The sequence below is a fragment of the Schistocerca piceifrons genome, chromosome 2, assembly GCF_021461385.2.
Source record: "Schistocerca piceifrons isolate TAMUIC-IGC-003096 chromosome 2, iqSchPice1.1, whole genome shotgun sequence".
Taxonomy (NCBI): Eukaryota; Metazoa; Arthropoda; class Insecta; order Orthoptera; family Acrididae; genus Schistocerca; species Schistocerca piceifrons.
In genome coordinates, this window is record NC_060139.1 from 708,205,746 (window position 1) to 708,227,119 (window position 21,374).

Here is a 21,374-nt window from a genome sequence, read left to right on the forward strand (position 1 = left end):
GAAGTTGCCAGAAAGTCTCTCTTGCATTGTTTTCGATGATAAGTGTTTGATCACCCGCCGTACAGCACGGACTTGGGTCCCTGTGATTTTCATCTCTTTGTTCACATGAAACGTGGACTATGAGGACAGCATTTTGCCACAGACAACGAGCTCCAGACGAGCGTAGAGAATTGATGAAAAGAAGAGCCGGCTGCCTTCTATGACAAGGTTCTGGAAAATTAGTACCACTCTGTGACAAATATCTAAGTCGGTGCGGCGACTATGTTGAAAAGTAGTCGGATGTTGCAAATAAACGAAGCGAGGTGGCACAGTGGTAGCACACTGGACTCGCATTCGGGAGGACGACGGTTCAATCCCGCGTCCGGCCATCCTGATTTAGGTTTTCCGTGATTTCCCTAAATCGCTTCAGGTAAATGCTGGGATGGTTCCTTTCAATGGGCACGGCCGTCTTCCTTCCCCATCCTTCCCTAATCCGATGAGACCGATGACCTCGCTGTTTGGTCTCTTCCCCCAAACAATCCAATCCAATGTTGCAAATAAAACATTTTTGACTTTCGCTGTGCTTTTCATTTCGCAGTCGATCGGAATTTGATAAGAAAATATCTCTTATGTAAGTCGACTAGTATATAAAACTGGTATATAACACATGAAAAGACTTATAGCACTTTGAAAAGCTGTCCAACATAACGAAAATGTAGGTTAAAACACCTTGTGTGTAGCTAGCATCAAATTCAGCATATGACGCATGCAGTGCTGTACAAACGAATGAAGACGTTTGGCCGCTAGATGTCACTACCTGCATTCACGTTACAACTTCTTGTTGCAAAATCTTTCACAAAGATCATAGGATTTTGTATTAGTGAGTATAATTTGGAATAATTGTGGTACAAAAATGAAACTGCAGCTACATTGTTAGGTCTAAGGTAAAATAAATTTTATGATTTTTAAATGACTGAGCACGCAGAGATGATTTACGGTATGTACAGTAGAATAACAGTACGACGTGTGGTGAAACTAAGATCTGTTGGTCGGAGGACGGGCTCACTAAGGTCATTGCCGTTGTTGACAGACGCAGCCAGATTTTGTTACAATGGCGAATCGCCCACCTCGTGACCATCAGCCCTCTCGGGACCTAGTAGTCTATATTTCTAATGTTAATGGCCTTAAAGGTATGAGGACTGAACTGAACACCTCCTTCTAGTACGTTTTACTTGTCTCAGAAACGCACCTGAAACCCACTCACGAATTTCGTCTCCGCAACATCATTTGCTATCGCACTGACAGACTCCATCGCCGAGGTGGGGCACGGCAGTGTTTCTGCGTAAGACACTAGTCCATAATCATGAGGTTCCCCAACCACTCGAACATATAGAGGCAACGGCGGTCACTGTTTCTACCCACCTTGGAGCTGTAACTTTTGCTGCGGCGTATTTGAACCCTAACCCATCACTTCTTGAAATAGACCTCTGTGCCTTGATATCATTTGACAAACTCATTGTTGGGGCAGATCTCAGCGCCAAGCATCCGGCTTGGCACTCTCGCATTGCTAATCCCAAGGGCAGGCTCCTCCTTGATCTGGAAGACGATATGGTGCTTTATACCACCTGCCGTAACACAGACCAGCTTATTGCTCGCTTGCAGAGGCCAGTGAACGCGACAGTGACCTGGTGTCGTTCAAACAAGATTGCCCTCAATGCTGCCAAAACTACGGCAGTCAATTTCACTAAACGGCGGCCCATCCTCCGCCACAGCATCACTATTGGTGGCGTCTAGGTCATACGGTCCCCTGATACCAAATATCTAGGTGTCCAGAGGGATAACAAACTGCTCTTCCATCGACGTGTAGAGTACGTCACCCAAAAGGGAGACAAGCTGATAAAAGCGTTGTACCCATTGTTCAACAGCAAGCAACTGAACCTCGATGCCAAGCTCCGGGTGTATCAGATGGTCGTCCATCCTTCCCTCACCTTTGGCTCCACTGCGTGTGCCACGATTAGTGCCTCCCAGACGCAGACCCTCCAGTGCCTGTAGGATAAGGTGCTTCGGTGGAGCCTGCTTGCCCTCCCCTCACGAGGGTAGTTAGCCTCCACGAGGAAATGGACATGGCCACTCTAAAGACGTCCATGCGAGAGAAAGCAAGGCGTCTCTATGCCAAAGTGGAAGCCCTACGCGACACGGGAGCATGCTTAAAACACATTGGCACGACTCCCCGGCACTGGCACCGACACCCTGTTCCTCTCCACATCCTTGAAGACTCAGATTCCGACCATGGCTAACAACAGTCCTGTTACGGCCACTAATGAAGCGTTAAACATGGACGATAAATAGTTTGGACAAGAAGAGAACAGAAGCTTTCGAAATGTGGTGCTACAGAAGAATGCTGAAGATTAGATGGCTAGATCACATAACTAATGAGGAAGTATTGAATAGGATTGGGGAGAAGAGAAGTTTGTGGCACAACTTGACCAGAAGAAGGGATCGGTTGGTAGGACATGTTCTGAGGCATCAAGGGATCACCAATTTAGTATTGGAGGGCAGCGTGGAGGGTAAAAATCGTGGAGGGAGACCAAGAGATGAATACACTAAGCAGATTCAGAAGGATGTAGGTTGCAGTAGGTACTGGGAGATGAAAAAGCTTGCACAGGATAGAGTAGCATGGAGAGCTGCATCAAACCAGTCTCAGGACTGAAGACCACAACAACAGTGTTGACTTGACCACTAGATGGGTGTCGACCATCGTAAACCGCCTATTTGGTACCTAATGTCGTTAGTAGTTATGTTACCTCTTGCCTGCGACTTGAACTTCTACCATCGGAGGGTGGTATGGCACTTCAAATTCCATCGCCACACCTTCAACGTGCACTCGAGTGATGCCTTTGGAATGACATCATTGTAGAATGGAACAGTTTTACCATCCACCAAGACAGTAAGATCGTGATCCACCGCTGAAGCTGCATTTCAACTTCACACAAAAGAAGTTGGACGTAGCAAGCCAAATATCAAAAGAAACCGTGTGCATAGCCAGCGTGTGAAGACCTCGGCGTCGCCGATACCAGGTAGTAACAAACTGTATATCAGGAACTACTTGGGGGGAGCGCGGCTAGGAACAAATATTAAAACGAATTAAGCCAGGAAAGCAATAAGATATGCTGGGATTAGTACGGGGTATTGTGTAACGAAAAATATTAATTTGGAGTGAATTCCTTCTGTTCAGTCAGAATTTTGTTGGGGCGGTATTTATTGTGGCCGCAAATTTGCACTTCTTTTAAGATGTTCGATAACGCCTTTTGGAGCAATATATATGTTGTCTGTGTTCGTTGCGGTATGCTTATGTTCCGTAAGATGTAGTTCAAATGCAGTTTTCTTTTGCGGAATCCAAAGTTCTCTGTCCAACATAAAATTTTCCACTGTTACTGCAATTTATCTTGTAGACTTCTGATTATGAAAATTTATTTTGTTTATTACCGGTCTTGTGCCTAAGCCGATATTATAGATTATTATTGATCCGGAAGTCTCATTCGACCGATGTGTTCTTAAACTTCTATTTATTGTGAGATTTTCCGTAATATGTCATCGGGACTAATTTCCTACTTACTGTCGCGTATGTTCCCGATTGTTTGTACCGCTCTTTTTAATCTTAATATATACAGCCGCATACTGTGGTTGTCTGTATATGGTTTGTATAGCTATTGGTTATACTCGCACTGGGTGCTTAGCCCTTTGTATATTTCTTAGTTGTCTCAAGGCAAGGAAACAAGTTGGTAGACCACTGAAGTGAAAAATAACTCTTTTTTTAATGTAAGACAGACATATCTGAAGACGATCCTATGGACTGAAACCGTTCATGGCACAAAAAGAAATGAGGAAATGTTTGGGATGAAAGAATATTTACATCTATAAATACAGAGTTAAATGTGACGCATAAAGTTCTGGTCACGTGTCAAGCCTCTCGACAGTATTCACTTCGCATATCTGGTTAAAGTAAAAAAAGTAAAAATTGCCATTGAGCTACATATTCTTCATTCTTTGTTTTATTTATGGTACTATTACACCTATCAAGATGAGGGCATACAGGCTTTCTCTCGCATCTATTTACCCATTCTTAGTTAGTCAACATTACAGTTTGCATTGTACTGGAGCAATATAATAATATGACAATATGTATAGTAATGAATACATGCAATTTAATTAATGTCAGTCTTATTATCATCGTATTAAGCAAATTCCTCAATATTTCCCTGTCGAATTTGAATAAACATCTAAAATAAATGTAGGGCAGTAGTACAGAAGGAATGAAATGGCACAAGAAGCTTGTTGGTCAGAGGAACAACCAGAAACTCTTTCTCTGTCGGCATCTTAGAGCAACAGAAATGTCCATAGCTGAAGCCCGGGTTGGCGGAACTGTAATTATGTGCGACTGACCTAGCAAAGGCCTGCTTTCTTAATGATAACCAAAATGTGATGAGTACCGGATGTTCCTTTCTGGAGTAGTGGTGATAAACATTACGACGTATCACTTCTTCAGCATATGTCGGTAGTTGACTTATTCACACAACCTTTTATCCTCAGAGTCTGCAGATTTGATTCCTTTCAGTTTCCTCATCTTTATCCAACACTACCTTACTAATCTTCATAGGTTCTTCTGTTTACATTCAAACCATCAACAGTTATCCTCGATTTCCTTGTTAATGAGAGAAGCAGGCAGAAATTTAGTTTCTTCTTACTTTGAGCAATGATGTTAAACATAAACAATTTCTCTCGACTGATTTCATACATCTATCTCCTAGCCCTGAAAGTGACATGGAAATTTTCCACTGATAAAATATGATGAACTTCCTTCTGACATGGTTCAGAATCAACAGCACACAAAACACTATGTCAGCATACTTGCATAGGCACATATAACCAGTATAGAAAGAGATCATTTAAAGAAGAAAAACATCAGCTTTTGCAACTGCAATAAATGAAAACAAAAAATTGATATCGCTCACCGACCACACAAGACAGCAAGTTCTCTGAAACTGATTCACAGAGGAAGCGGGAAGGTTTGTGTCGTAGGGGTAATGTTTTCGCAACTGCAGATGGTAGCCTCGAATACAGGTCTTGGGAGACAGCTGAATGGGTGCCATGCCTCCCGCATCTGTCTCACCCACACTACCTCCTTGTCAGTTCTGAAGAAATTTTGAACTCATTACAGTGGACTATGAAAAATAAGCACCATCATCTAATGGTACCACACAAATGAAGATTATAAATGTAATGTTTTCTGTGTACATTCATAGCCACGTGTTAGTCTAGCTACAAATAAATTGTCTTGGGCTATACATTCATTGTCCTCGATAGCCTTCTGCAGCCACCCTGTCATCCTGCAATCACCAGTGGAGGAAGTCATTGAGATACTGGACGTTGTATTGTATGGAGGAACGAAGCAAAATTAAGGTTTAAAGGCCCATTGACGATGAAGGTATTAGGAACGGCGCATTTTCCTTAATCGATATAGGAAAGCCTAAATTTTAATGACCAGATGGGAACCCGAACCGCTGAGCTTCCTTAAGCGAACTCTGTGTCTTCCTGCAATGTCACCGAGATCTTGTGTAACTGATGAGGAAACGATCCAAGTAACGTGGATCTAACCATACGCCGTCTCATAGCGTCCTGCACGTATTCAGCGAGGGACAGATTTGATTAAGATAGTTGACGAAAGTTTGGGGAGAGATCGCTGCGTAATGCGAGCAGTGTTCGTAGGGGCGTTCTTCTTCAGAACAAACAGAACGAAACAGGACGGGCTGTATGGTGTTGTGGAGGTATCCCTCAACAGACGGAGGCCTAATATGTGCTGCGGTCACCGTGTAATCTGCAAAGTCTGCTTGTCCGACGTTGCGGCCCAGGCCACATCTCGTCCTGTTCTATGCTGGAAACACAAGCATATCGACAGTTCACGGAAGGACCATCGAGCCCTCTACGTGCTAAGTGTAAGAATAAATTCCCTGCTTATCGTAACTGGCATCTTAAAACCACCACTTTTATACTGGTTCTAGGTGCCTCTTCAAGGATGCTGATATTTGTGTGTCTAAGAAGCCATGTCTGCAGATCCTCCTCAGGTATCGCTGGTGATAATGTTCCAACTTTTTAAGGTGGCGTCTGTAGCATGTTCATAATTTAGGACCATAAAAAAGGGTGGGAAACTGAATTTTATATGGGGACCTTTGTTGAAAATTGACATCATGAATGTAGAATTCTCGAGATCTTAGTCGGTCAAAGGAGCTCCAGCACGGTTAATTCTTTAATGAATTTCCGAATCTATATTTGCATTTGAGAGGACTTTACTGAGATAGCCAAACTCACTCCGCCGATGGTGATACTGATATTCCTCCCGAGGTTCTGGTTGAAATCAGTCTTTTTGTATTCTGTGGAGATGGCATTCAGAATTAAGCCTAGCTGTTCTTTGGACTGAGTTACAACCGCATTGTGCAGAAGAATTTAGAGCCCATCGTTTTAGACGGTTCGTATTAACAGTTTCATACCCATCCTGTAAGTTAACAGTATTCTTTGAGGAAGAACATCTTTTCTATGAACTTCATGACAAAGACGACACAGGAGGAAAATAACTGAGGCAATCACACATATCTGCTCAATACCGGTATTGGTATAGGACGGCTCACAAACGGAATCGTTATCAATGACAGCTGCTGTTGCATCTCTTCAGAGTAATTTTAATATGGCAATAAATTTCTGTGGAAGTATAATCTTCCATAAACGTTCACGATTTCGAGAAAAATGCCTAAGTAAAGTAAAAAAAGACAGTGTAAAAATTCCATTTGCTTCCTTCTATTTTCCCTGAAGGTGACGAGTTGTGGTTCCTTTAGAAAGCTGGAAGCCACGTCGTCTTTCTGGCAGTAATTTCTTCACTATGGGCATAGCACGATTTGCGAGAATTCGAGTAATTAATTTTTCCAGGGTAGACAGTGACGATATTTTGTGGCGGTCATTGCAGTCTGTGCGATCTGTTTTCCTGTGGATGGGCACCATCAAACTATTTCTGAAATCAGGAGGGATTTCTTCAGTGTTCCAAATTTTGACAATCAGTTGATGAAATTATATGTGTCTTTTGACCTCCAGACCAACTTCTTTGAAAGCTTCCTGTGGTGTACCTTTAGGCTCAGTTGCCCTGTGTTGCTTGACTGGCAGCTCTCTTAACTCCAAATCTAGTGGGAAGTGAAGCTGATCTTTAATGGGTGGTTGCTCCATTACAGAAGATTTTCAGAATGTCCCTGCCACTTATTCATGATGGAACACTGATATTTATAAGTATACTCTTATCACTGGACCAAAGGGGATTTCTAGCAGAGCTGGTGGTACCATACATTACTTTTTTGGCTTTGAAGAACTATCGTATACCTTTGCCTGCAAGATATGATCATTATTCGACTTTTATTAGCCAACACGCTTTCTTCAGCGCGCAGGTAGTTCTTTGTACATTTGCTTTTGCAAGACGCAAGACTTCTGTCTGGTGAGAGAGTTCACATTATTTCACCAAGCTTTCAAGGCTCTCCTCTTCTCTGAAACCTTTACTTCAATCTCTTCATTTTTGATGTCCCAGTTTCTTTCCAGATGCCTGAAATAGTGGTCTTCGAGCTGTCCCTGTGTTGTGTTACATCGTGATGACGTTCCTTCGACAATGTCTGATGAAGCTATTTTCAGTATTATGAGGCCTGTGTAAAAAACACTGATTTATTCTTAAACTCAAATACTGAGCCCTCACATGATTGTTGTACGAATGGGAATATTGAGAAACCCCACATGTTCATTTTGTGATAAAAATGAGTAACCTACGAATTTGTACCTAAAGTCTATACACCGATCGTCATATAGAGAAATCCCTTATGTTCCGGCATTTTCTGTGTTATCGGCCACTGTATAACCTAAACTAAAGAGAAACCCCACATGTAAAAAAGATATGGTCTTTCTCAGAGTTTTAGGTTTCAGCGCTGTCGTAAACAGAAAGAATAATCGATATTGCCACTTACTTTTTACTTTAATCAATTTCTATTGTCATTGGTTATGAAATGTTAGACAATGGTGACGCTACAGACAAACATCATGAATTACTTGCAGTTAATGAGAAAAAAAGACAGATTCTGCCATTGCAGGTCTCTCGTTTGATTTTATGAAGAACATTTCGTTGCCTCAGATACCAACATTACACACTTTATACTTGCGGCAGCTATCAGTAAATGTATTTATTGTGCATGACTTAGAAGTGGAAGTACCAGGTTTTTGTCATGAAGGAATAGTACGGAAAGCCACAATGAAATCTGTTAATTTACATTTGATTAAATAAACGAAAATTTTTGGCAACATTATAAGTAATTTTCTTGTCCTCTGACGCCTGTGGAGGCCAAAATAAAAAGCATTCAATGATGAGATGTTTTAAAATTCTTGTAGCACTGGGAGGATTTCAGTTAATCAGCCATGAGGTCACTCTTACCTTCCGTCTGACAGAGATTTCAGTAAGGCAAAAAAAAAAAAAAAAATTAGAATTATGGATACGACATTTTTGCTGAAAGAATGCCCACAGTTAATAATAGGGTCCGGCACAAAGAAGAATTTTGAAGCGAAAATACCAGAACAGGTGATAAATTTTAAGGAATGGTGGCCTAAGTTCCACCGAAAGACTGCTATTTCCGTTGAAACTCGAGGAAGGACTACGCAAAAACAAATCTATAAGCAGTTTCAATGTGTAACATTCATGCAGTTCGGCTGTTCATGTGAAAGACCTGGTGTTTTTAAATTTAGTCAATTCATTGATGGAGCAGAAGAGTACACATTCCAACTGGTCGATCCATCTGTAAATCCACCAAGCCTTGTAAGTCAGGCTTATCAACATCATTTTCTTATAAGTGAGAAGAGAATGAATGACCTAAGACGATTTCAACCATTCCTACAAGAGGAAGAAATCATCCAGAGATTCTACTCTGACAGATGCAATTGGCCAAGATGTGCCAAACAATGAACCATATGTGGAGTATAATGCCAAAGAGAATGAAAAATGGACGTAATTTGTTTTATTTCCTCCATAAAAACAATAAAGCATGACGTAAGTAATGATTTATTCTATTACAAGATGTTGAGGAAGCCCGCATGTTAAATAAATAAATTTTAACTAAACGTCAAAATTATCTACAGCGCATTGGCATTTTTCCCTCTACATTTCTTTTAACTAAAAAAACTAAATAGAATTTCAACGTAATTTAAGACCTGGAATGTTCTTTGTGTATTCTGAAACGTTTAATATTTTGGAAATATGGAGTTTCTCGACATGCTCGTAGTAGTGTTAGCGTGTGCGTGTGTCCTGGTCAGAGACAAAAACTAAATCAGTGGACACGACTATCCTCTTCCCGGTGTAGATATTGCTCCGTGGTTATGACTTGCTTTGTCGCTGCACAGCTGATGCCTAATCGGACCTGTCGTCGGCAAGCCTGACGATTCCTACGGCGAACAGACCGCTGCTCCTCAGGGGGTGAGCTTCGATTGAATTTCTGACTGCAGTGGAATTGGATCTGCTATCGATCGGGGCTTATTGCTGGTTTGAACTGAAACTGAGCACTATTTGTTGCGGATGACTGCCAACGTGCAACAGAGTTCCTGTTGTGCTGGCGCCCCGTACGGTAGGCCGCACGAATTGCTATCGGTCTCGCTCCGCCTACCGTTTAGGCTGCTCCGTGTAACCAGAGCTTCCAGACGGAAGGCTAGCTTGCAGTGGAGTACAACACTGTACTGACGTCTGGTTCGCCGTTGGAGACTTACTTGAACCGTTGATAACGAGTGGTTCGTCCATTTTAGATAAGTTTCTTGTCTGAGAGCAAGAAAGTGCCGTGACCAGCAGCAACTAATCCACCTCTTTACAAACCCGTTGACTTGGTGGCAGAGGGCTCTGTCTGAGGAGTCATTTGATAGCCGGAGTCTCGTCAGTCTAGAGCAGGGTTTACCTAGTGTGGGTGGATTTTCACGTGGATAGTTTAGCTATCAACCCTTATACCACAACAAAGAAGTACCAACTTAACGAAAACTTCAAGGATTGAAGCCCATGGAACTGAACCTGAAGGAGTTCCTAGAAAAATTGTTGTTTCTATAAGATCTAGCTCTAAATGACATCTCACCATACATGAACAAGAATATATGGCACAAAAAATTAAAAAACGCTTGCCACCTTGTACTTTTATGAAAAAAATAATACTAAAATTTAAAGCAACCAATGTTTTCTTTTCTAAATAAACGTGGTTCCATGCACATTACACTTTGATTAAATTTAGTAATGGTGATTCTGGGCGAAAAGTATTTTTTTTTTAAAAAGTGCCGGTCGAAGTTTAATTGTTGTGCTACGCAGGTTCAGTGGCATACAGACGTGTAGCGTGTGGCTGCACTCAGCTTGTAAGGACACTCGAGCGTACGCCATTACAGCCTCCGCTCTCTGCTTTTCGGGGGTGATCACTACGGTGCTACCACCTGGTGAGGTGTCGGTTTTGCTTTGCCACGCTCTTGAACCAGTGATGACATATAGTTTGCTTGTAGCGCGTCTCGTTTCGTTCCCCTTCTTTTACGGCCAAATGCTACAATTAACTGTGAACGATGGGCTACCAATGGCAGCCTGACGAATATCACCCAATAACTATTCATATTTGTAGTTTCTCAGACTGTCTCGTTTTAAGTAGGGAAATTGTTCACGGTTCTGTCTGCCCTCTGTAAGTAATGAAATCTACGTATTGATTCAGAATTATAAATGCTTTAACTCTGTCCCAGACTTCCCTAATTCTTTCCGCAGTCAATAGATGTTAGGTAACAATCATTGCTCAGTTATTTCACCCTGTTAAAAATCTAAGAATGCATGATTTTTCCTGGTTTAATTCCTATTCGTTGCTGTAGTCCGTCACTTACCTAGGTACTTTAGATACAAAAAATTTGCATGGTACATGTTGCTGACCTGTTTATATACAAAGGTGCGAAATGTTGTTTTGAATATACTTTTAGATCAAAATACACTCCTGGAAATGGAAAAAAGAACACATTGACACCGGTGTGTCAGACCCACCATACTTGCTCCGGAGACTGCGAGAGGGCTGTACAAGCAATGATCACACGCACGGCACAGCGGACACAACAGGAACCGCGGTGTTGGCCGTCGAATGGCGCTAGCTGCGCAGCATTTGTGCACCGCCGCCGTCAGTGTCAGCCAGTTTGCCGTGACATACGGAGCTCCATCGCAGTCTTTAACACTGGTAGCATGCCGCGACAGCGTGGACGTGAACCGTATGTGCAGTTGACGGACTTTGAGCGAGGGCGTATAGTGGGCATGCGGGAGGCCGGGTGGACGTACCGCCGAATTGCTCAACACGTGGGGCGTGAGGTCTCCACAGTACATCGATGTTGTCGCCAGTGGTCGGCGGAAGGTGCACGTGCCCGTCGACCTGGGACCGGACCGCAGCGACGCACGGATGCACGCCAAGACCGTAGGATCCTACGCAGTGCCGTAGGGGACCGCACCGCCACTTCCCAGCAAATTAGGGACACTGTTGCTCCTGGGGTATCGGCGAGGACCATTCGCAACCTTCTCCATGAAGCTGGGCTACGGTCCCGCACACCGTTAGGCCGTCTTCCGCTCACGCCCCAACATCGTGCAGCCCGCCTCCAGTGGTGTCGCGACAGGCGTGAATGGAGGGACGAATGGAGACGTGTCGTCTTCAGCGATGAGAGTCGCTTCTGCCTTGGTGCCAATGATGGTCGTATGCGTGTTTGGCGCGGTGCAGGTGAGCGCCACAATCAGGACTGCATACGACCGAGGCACACAGGGCCAACACCCGGCATCATGGTGTGGGGAGCGATCTCCTACACTGGCCGTACACCACTGGTGATCGTCGAGGGGACACTGAATAGTGCACGGTACATCCAAACCGTCATCGAACCCATCGTTCTACCATTCCTAGACCGGCAAGGGAACTTGCTGTTCCAACAGGACAATGCACGTCCGCATGTATCCCGTGCCACCCAACGTGCTCTAGAAGGTGTAAGTCAACTACCCTGGCCAGCAAGATCTCCGGATCTGTCCCCCATTGAGCATGTTTGGGACTGGATGAAGCGTCGTCTCACGCGGTCTGCACGTCCAGCACGAACGCTGGTCCAACTGAGGCGCCAGGTGGAAATGGCATGGCAAACCGTTCCACAGGACTACATTCAGCATCTCTACGATCGTCTCCATGGGAGAATAGCAGCCTGCATTGCTGCGAAAGGTGGATATACACTGTACTAGTGCCGACATTGTGCATGTTCTGTTGCCTGTGTCTATGTGCCTGTGGTTCTGTCAGTGTGATCATGTGATGTATCTGACCCCAGGAATGTGTCAATAAAGTTTCCCCTTCCTGGGACAATGAATTCACGGTGTTCTTATTTCAATTTCCAGGAGTGTATTTTAAAAAATTATTGAGCTAATGGTCCCACATTAATGGATCAAAGGTGCTACGTTTCAGTTTCCACCTCGAACAGATGTTAAAATTAAATTTATTTCGTTTTAAATCTAGGTTAACTGTCTACTTGTATTTCAGATATTAAATGCCTGCGGCAGGAAGCTGCGAGTCACATCTTGACGGAGGCGGAGGAAGGCATCGAATTCCTCAAGACCAGAGAAGAGTTCTGGCGTCAGCAGAGGCCCATACAAGTGAACAACAAAAAGAAGAAGAAGCACTAGAAGTAGATGTACCTGGTCACGACACGCACTGTATTCTGTAAACTTAGTGTACAGCTTTCACCTTAGCTGGACCGAACCTACAGACTCAGAAGATTCGTAACGTGTTTGCAAGACTTCTCCATAATAATGACTGATTTTTCATTTTCGATATAAGATTCCAGAAATTTCTTGACGGTATTCAGAAGAACAGATGTTCTCTTGATCTTTATGTCTGATTCCAACAAGGAATATGTATGTGACTGTTACGTAACTATCTACATTCTTATGGCGGTGGTCGATTTTCTTAGCATCGAGTCTGTTTCCACACATTGATGTTAAGGGAATTCAGTAATTGATGACTGCTGATTGTTGCGTGTTCGTTTGATAAGTACGCACTTGATGCAGGAGCTTCCATGAGCGCCAGTCGAAAGACGAAGTGCCATGATACTAAATTGTTTCTTATCAATCTTCCAAACGTACAAATAGTTAAGTACTAATGATTATTTATACTGTTGAAATGATCAAATTACTGTGTTTAGACGAATTAAAAGAATAAAGTGTTTCGGATAACTTATTGTGAAAAACTGTAGTTTCACTGTAATTCCAATGCCTTTTATTGGATTAAACACGAGCTCACTTACGCACGATCGAACACACACACACACACACACACACACAAACAAACAAACAAACAATTACAAAATATTCATTCGATGGATTGTTGATATTATTTCTCAGTCTTGGGTCCTTACCCAGTAGGATTAATAGCAAATATATAGAAGGAAGTTGTGCGTCACGCAGAGGATTACTGATGAAATTTAGTCTGTCTATGTTCCAAAAACAGTCGCCGTGCAACATATTACTTATTCTAAAAACTTTTATTAAGTGCCTTTAAGGCTTAAGGGCACCAGTAATTCATGGAGAATGATTGAGTCTGAGGAATAATTGACAGGGGCCTCTACTTTGAGGGTGTCAACTTCTAATTATTTTAGTTACTGCGTAATTTTGGATTCGTAATGACAGACTACAGGCTAGTTTTTTTCTGTGTAATATGGTGGGCACTAAAATAGTTGTATCAGCTTACTCCCCGTTTAGTATCGTTAACTGAGTTGTTAATAACCGAGAAGAATTGGTTTCAGGTAAAACGTATGTGGCACTGTGTGGTGTATTCTTTTAGTGATTTCTATAGACCAATAAGGCGGTGAAGTGTTGGTGTGAGTATGTCGGTAATGAATAGGAGAACCGAATAGAGAAAGCACCTCTCATAATTGCATATGTTATGACCGCATAATCGATTAGCGCTTTCGAGAGAGGCCAAATACTATGCTTCCACGTTACCTCTGCCGTGGAGAGGCCCCCATATGGACTGTTTACTGTATGCGGCAAGCCGTGTCTGCTCGCCATACTTTCGGCAGGCTATCGGCATAACGTTTATGGTCAGACTTTCTGCATATTATCTTTAATATTACACATGTCAACCAGACCACTTATATCATGATTTTAATATATCTTAATGAGGACTTAGTAGGAAACTGTTGTCAGTGCTTATATTATTCATTAAGAGGCTGTAGCTGTAGCTAATTTCTTATTATATTATAGCTGCAGGCAACCTGAAGATGATCTACGATCGAAACCGATGGTAGCACAATAAATGGGTAATACTGCAGCTGAGGTTGTTTTCATTAATCATTAAATATCGTGTTTCCCTTGTGGTTTAGGCGGCACCTCCATTTATTCACCTTCATCCACAGCAGAGGATGCGCAAACAAATTTCAGTCCCTGGAACTTCTCAAATGTCACTGCTGCGTCTGCCGGCGGTTCCTGCAGTAGTCACCCGATGTCCTCTGTAAAAGCTCCAGCAAGAAGGCCGTAGGTGCATCGTTGGTGGACAGCTTCGGCAGTAAACATCTGCACGTGCTGCGTACTACCTTCCGACTGGTTTTCCTGCACTTCAGGTAGCTGCTACGTACATTCTGCAATGAGCTACGCACCCAGTATCCGACAAGACCCATGTCCCACACCTAGAGCACTCGCCACCTACTGGAAACTTGTTCAGCGCTATCAGAAAGTATTGCCGGTTTTTAGACTTCTTACTGACACTTGGGTAAAATCTGGCAACACCTTAACGAAACCCAACAAGAAAACTCTGGGGAAAGTTCAACAGGGTCTTATCCTACAAGCTCTCACGAGCTGTTAAGATCAGTTTTGCCTAAGCTTTCTGCCTTACGTCTAGAATGTTAATCACTAAGTTTGACTGAGACATGGAGGGCGAAGAATAACGAGCATAGCTTATAATCAGGATCGAGTGAGCAGTTTATATGGCTTGACATGAGTCCCTAATTTCCAGGCTGCTCTACTTGGACGTCACAGGACACATAAACCTGACATGGAGATAGTCCTCTGCGAGTTAGGGACAAAGATGTCATTATGATCAGGAATTCTATGATGAGCACACGCCTGGACAGTTTTTTTGTTATCTTTCGTGATTAACGACAAGGGCTGATGAGCCAGCAATGCTGTATGCGGTTTTTAGGAGAGTAGGTGAATACCGGTCTCAAATACACGATACGCAAACACTTGCAACACTTTCTCACAACTGAAAATCGGATTAATTTTATACGCAGGATTCGTCTTCGGGGGGGGGGGGGGGGGGGGGGGTGCAGGGAAGAATATGAAACTGATGGCCTCTTCAGACCCTTAATCAGCATCAGCACCAGTCTATGCGCCGTATTATTATACACGCTCATTTGACAAGTGAGGAGGAATACCTGTAAGTTAACAGCGCTGATACATTTCAGTTAGGTGGACAGGTGCATCAGTAACGTTATAGGACAGTTTATATGAGATTACAAAGTAGTGATAAACTTGGAAGTTCAAAATAAACAGGCATAAAAATAGTACTGCTAAGATACAGTCCAGTCAGCGTCATCTATGACTATCAAACCTCCGCTGCTGGTTCGAATTTGGAATGGAGTGATTCCAAAATTAACTGAGTCGTTCAGCTAGATATATTAACCTTCTGCTCACCGCAAACAGAGCCCGAGATGAAGGTAGCACCATCTTCTTTCTGATGTACTCGCATTTTGAAAGTAGCCGATTAGCAGTAGATGTTATTAAAATTATATCATTATTTTACCCGCAGTACGAATGAGTATCAAGGAATCTCATTTCGCCTTCACACACACACACACACACACACACACACATGAGGAAAAAATCTAGGATCTGTATTGCAGACGATAGCGCCTGGAGACCGGTACATCCCAAAAACGCGTAAGAGACCTCTAAAACAATGATAAGTAAATGACATTGTCAGAAATGAGTAAAAGATTTCTTTGAAGACATTTTCACCTCCCCGCATTAAATAATTCATTTGTTATGAACGCAATATTAACGGCCCTTCAAATAATAGACCATCTTCTTCTTAATAAAGGAAATCAGGATATCGTACAGACGTATTCATATTGCAATGCAAACTTGCTACTCTGGCAAAAACTGTAATACTTATACTACGAATGATATTTCCCCCTCCATTTCCGACCTGAGTGCAGTCTGCACATCACTTACGGCATCAGCTAAGAAATCGAAAGTCTGTTTAGCTGCAAACCGTGTCACGTGGGTCACTGCGAATCCATCTAACATGTATCAGCCTTATAATAAATTATGTTGTAATGCCGATGAAATTACAAAAAATGGTTCAAATGGCTCTGAGCACTATGGGACTTAACATCTGTGGTCATCAGTCCCCTAGAACTTAGAACTACTTAAACCTAACTAACACATCCATGCCCGTGGCAGGATTCGAACCTGCGACCGTAGCAGTCGCGCGGTTCCGGACTGAGCGCCTAGAACCGCCAGACCACCGCGGCCGGCGACGAAATTACAATGACGACCAAGAGAAGTATGGTGAAACTCAATGTACACAGTCTATTCAATGACTTTTGGCAAAGGAAACCACAGTTAACTATTTAGCGTTAAGTATGTAGAACAAAAATTAAAGGCGAATCTAACTACTGGTGACAATTCCTATTGAATGTTAGCAGACGTGAAAAACTGTAACTGACTTCACTGAAACTGCCGTACAAGTGTTGTCACAGGCATGAAACACTTATTAACCATTATTTCACTGTAAAGAGGACTTATAAGAAACATTATTGTTGTTGACAATACAGTTCCTTAGCTCGCTCTCGCCGGCCGAGACGAATCCGCGTCTTCGAGGGCATTGGCCTCCTCCAACCACCGTCATCACTCTTGTACTGTGTTAGGAAATAAAGAGACTGATTGACAATACTGTTTCCATGACGAAGTGTCGGACAGCCACCTGACATCTAATCTCTCAGCATTGGAACCACGTCCAGACGATACTGACCGTTTGCAGCCCAGCTCTGACCCCCCCGTAGATGTCGCCCACATCTGATTTCTATAGTACTCTAAACATAAGAGTATTATGGCAACAGAGCTAAAACAAAGCTGACATAATATGGTTACAAACGCACATGAGCAGCAGCATTAGACAAGGACATATTTCTGAAACTAAATGAAAGACTTTTTATTAATATGGTACATTAATTAAGGGAACTTTGTAAACTCTTTGCTGTTTAAAATTGAAACTGAAACGCTAACTTGAAAAGATTAGCTTTAAAAAATAGGTGCTGTGCTACATTCACTGCAATTTATGTTGAACACAACCATTTCTTTATTCAGTTGAACCACAGACTGACTGTTTCCATATTTTCTTTACAAACATGACACTTATAGCATTGTAAAACATTACTAGGAGATGGCAAAAGAACCTATTCCAGGTAAGGTGATTTGGGACACTCATCTAACATAGGTTATACACACAAATAAAAATAATTTTCAGTACTTCGAGTCATGTCATGGAAAAACTTATACATGCTTCTCTTAAAGAACATCATGTTCGTTGTTGACTGTAGAAATTATTTATTTCACTATTGCAGTTTCGGCATTTGGCCATTTTCAAGTGGTACATCAAAAGATATTGGTTCAGCGCTTGTGAGACATTAAAATCTTCAGACATGTATACATGAAGATGAAATGTACACATGTTGGAGGATTTTGGACTCTAGCATGAGCGGAAGCAAAATCTTCTGCAATACCACTTGTAAATTGCCTAAGGCCGAAATTGCAATAGCGAATTAAATAATTTCTGCAGTCAACCACGAATATGATCTCCTTTAAAAAATTCTACATGACTGTGAACACCGACCATGAGAAGCTAATCAGCTGATACACGCATTTAAATTGCTATTGAGTACATCGCGTGGGGCGGCGCAAAGCTGTGTCTGATGAAAGTCTCTGCTCTCGAATTCAGTGCAGCCTCTCTATGTACACTGAGGTGACAAAGGTCATGGGATACCTCGTAATATCGTATCGGACCTCCTTTCTCCCGGTGCAGAGCGGAAACTCGACGTGGCATAAACTCAAGTCGCTGGAAGTCACCTGCAGAAATAATGAGCCATGCTGCCTCTATAGCCGTCCATAATTGCAGAAGTGTGCCCATGCAGGATTTTGTGCACCAACAAATCTGTCGATTATGCCCCATAAATGTTCAATGGGATTCATGTCGGCCGATCTGGGTGGCCAAATCATTCGTTCCAATTGTCCAGAATGTTCATCAAAGTAATCACGATCAGTTGTTGGTCAGTGACACGGCGCATTGTCATCCATAAAAATTCCATTGCCATTTGCGAACATGAAGTGCTGCATGGCTACAAATGGTCTCAAAGTAGTCGAAAATAACCGAAGATCCAATCCATTCCATGTAAACACAGCCCACACCGTTATGGAGCCATTGCCTTGTTGACAATTTGAGTGCATGGTTTCGTAGTGTCTGCGTCACACTCGTATCAGCTCTTAATCAACTGAAATCTGGAGTCATCCTACCAGGCCACGGTTTTTCAGTTGTCTAGGGTCCAACCGATGCAATAACGAGCCCAAGAGGCACAGTAGGTTATATCGTTATGTCAGCAAATGCAGCTGCGTCTTTCGCCTGTTGCCATACACAATCAACGCTAGATTTCGACGCAGTGTCCTAACTGATACGTTCGTCTTGCGCCCCACACTGATTTCTGAGTTATTTTACAGTGTTGCTTGTCTGTTAGCCCTGATCACTCTACGTAAACGTCACTGCTCTCGGTTGTTACGTGAAGGCGGACAGCAAATGCGTTGTCCTTGGTGAGAGGTAATGCCTGAAATTTGGTGTTCTCGGCATACTCTTGACAATGTTTGTCTCGGAATATTCAATTCCCTAACGATTTCCGAAATGGTATGCCACATGCGTCGAGCTCCAATTACTGTTCCGCGTTCGGAGTCCGTTAAATCCGTCGTGTGGCCATAATCACGTCAGAAGCCTATTTACATAAATCGCCTGAGTAGAAATGACAGCCGCACCAATGCACTGCCCTTTTATACCTTGCGAATGCGATTATACCGCCTTCATTATATGTGTGTATGTCTGTCCTATGACTTCTGTCACCTCAGTGCAGTATACGCTGACGCCTTTTGACTTTTCTTTTACTCGTCGACACCTCTTCTTCCCCCTCTCTCCCACACCTTCATCTGCTGTTACTATGTAACTTAATTTTTTTTTCACTATCGACATTCCTATTCGTCAATTACGAATAAGTTTATAAAATATTATTTTGTCTTTCCAACATAATTACTGTAGATAATTATGTTAAATAAACGAGATACAATAAGTTCACCTGAAAATTCCAATTCATTACATTATTAATACATGTATTTAATTATAGAAGTTATCTGCAACAAGGCTAGACTTGGTATATAAGGTACATAGTACAGGCAAAAAATCTTCAAATTTCAAGAAGAATGAATTAATTTCTGTACCGAAGAAGGTAGGTATGTGAATATTAACGAATCATCAGCTTTATATATCATGGTTGAAAACGATGTTGTGGGGGTCTTCAGTTCAAAGACTGATTTAATATAAATCTCAATGGTGTTAAACTTTGTGCGAGTCTTTTTATCTCTGAGTAACTACTGCAATCTACGTCCATTTGAACCTGCTTACTGCATTCAGGATTTTGTCTCTTTCTACCTTCCTACAATCCTCCCCTCCCTTCACACACACACACACACACACACACACACACACGCACAAATTTACTTCCATTACCAAACTAATAATTTCAAGATAGCACCAGATCTTCCTACCAACCGATAGCTTCTTTTAGTCAAGTCGTGTCTTGTTTTTTTCCCAGTTCGAGTCACTGGTAGCTGCAAAATCGTGATACGAATTACTTACAGAAGAACGAAAAAACTGGTAGAAACCGACTTCGGGTATGTTCGGGTTCCATTTCGGAGAAATGTGGGCACACAGGAGACGATACTAACCCTACGAGTTATCTTGCTGAGGGAATTAGGTTAGGAAATGACACCCTAACAGTAGCAGATTAATTTTACCATTTGAGCATAAAAATAATTGACGATGGTCCAAATAGAAAGGATATAAAACGCAAACTAGTTACAGAATGAAATGCATTTTTAGGAAAGAGGAATTTGTTAACATCTAATATAAATGGAAGTGTTTGGGAGTCTTCTCTGCAGATATTTCTACGGATTGTAGTCTTGAACAGAAATGAAACGTGGACGACAAAGATTGTGAAGAAGAGAAGACCAGAAGCTTTTGAAATGTGGTGCTGCAGAATGGCGCTGAAGATTAGATCAGTAGATTGCGTAACTAATGTAGAGATACTGAATCGAAATGGGGAGAAAAATTTATGGGACAGGCAAAAGAGTCACCAGGAAATAGTCAGTTTGGTAATGGAAGAAAATTTACCGGCATAAATTGTAGAGGGACATCAAAACTCGAGTAGAGTAAACGGGTTAGGAGGTCGTTGGTTGCTGTAGTTATTGTGAAGGGAAGGGGCTTGCACACAATAGAGTGGAGAGCTGCTTCTAACCAGTTTTCGGATTGAAAACGACAGAACAAAAACGCATAAGAGCTGCACAAATATTATCTTATTTGTGTAGTGCGTAATTTACGACATAGCTTGTTCTAAAGTTTCTTACTGTACTTATGTACTAATGAACTATGACTCTGCTTTTAAAAAAGAATACAGGTTTCTAAATACGGGAAGAGCACATCTATACTTCTGTGGCAGGAAAAGATACCATTCCAAATATGGCCTTCCAGTGGTTATAACGTAAATATTTAGGTAGGAAAGGGGTAGTCGTTAAGTCCTGTATTGCCGGTGTATTTTATCAGAAACGTAGACTCCAAATCAATGTGGAATTTAGAGCATTTAATATCTGATAGTGTTTTTCAAAGCCGAAAGAATTTTAAATACTGTGACACACTGCGGATTGAACCACTGGACATTCAAGTCTGACATTTAATCACTTACACACTTTATTAAAGAAGTCCTCTTATAGCCTTATTATTTCTCTCGCCTTAGACTACCTTTTCGGTCCAGCTTCTCCTCTATTACGTCTCTTTTATCAAGCAGAGTGAAAGGGAAAACTCTTCTTCATGAAACCTGAGATATGAAGATCTGAAAGTTTCAGTCTTCTCCGCTAGTTCTCAGTCTTCAGTATTCTACATTAAGCACCAAAGGAGAGCCCTTCTCTCTACTTTCCATGTTTTGAAAATTGTTGTCTGTTATAGCAGCTG

The 21,374-nt window shown here is 42.2% G+C and overlaps 1 pseudogene; it reads left to right on the plus strand.

Moving 5' to 3' along the window:
- Positions 1 to 12,739, plus strand: part of LOC124775771 — a 109,574-nt pseudogene extending 96,835 nt beyond the window's left edge.
- The last annotated feature ends 8,635 nt before the right edge of the window (positions 12,740 to 21,374 follow it).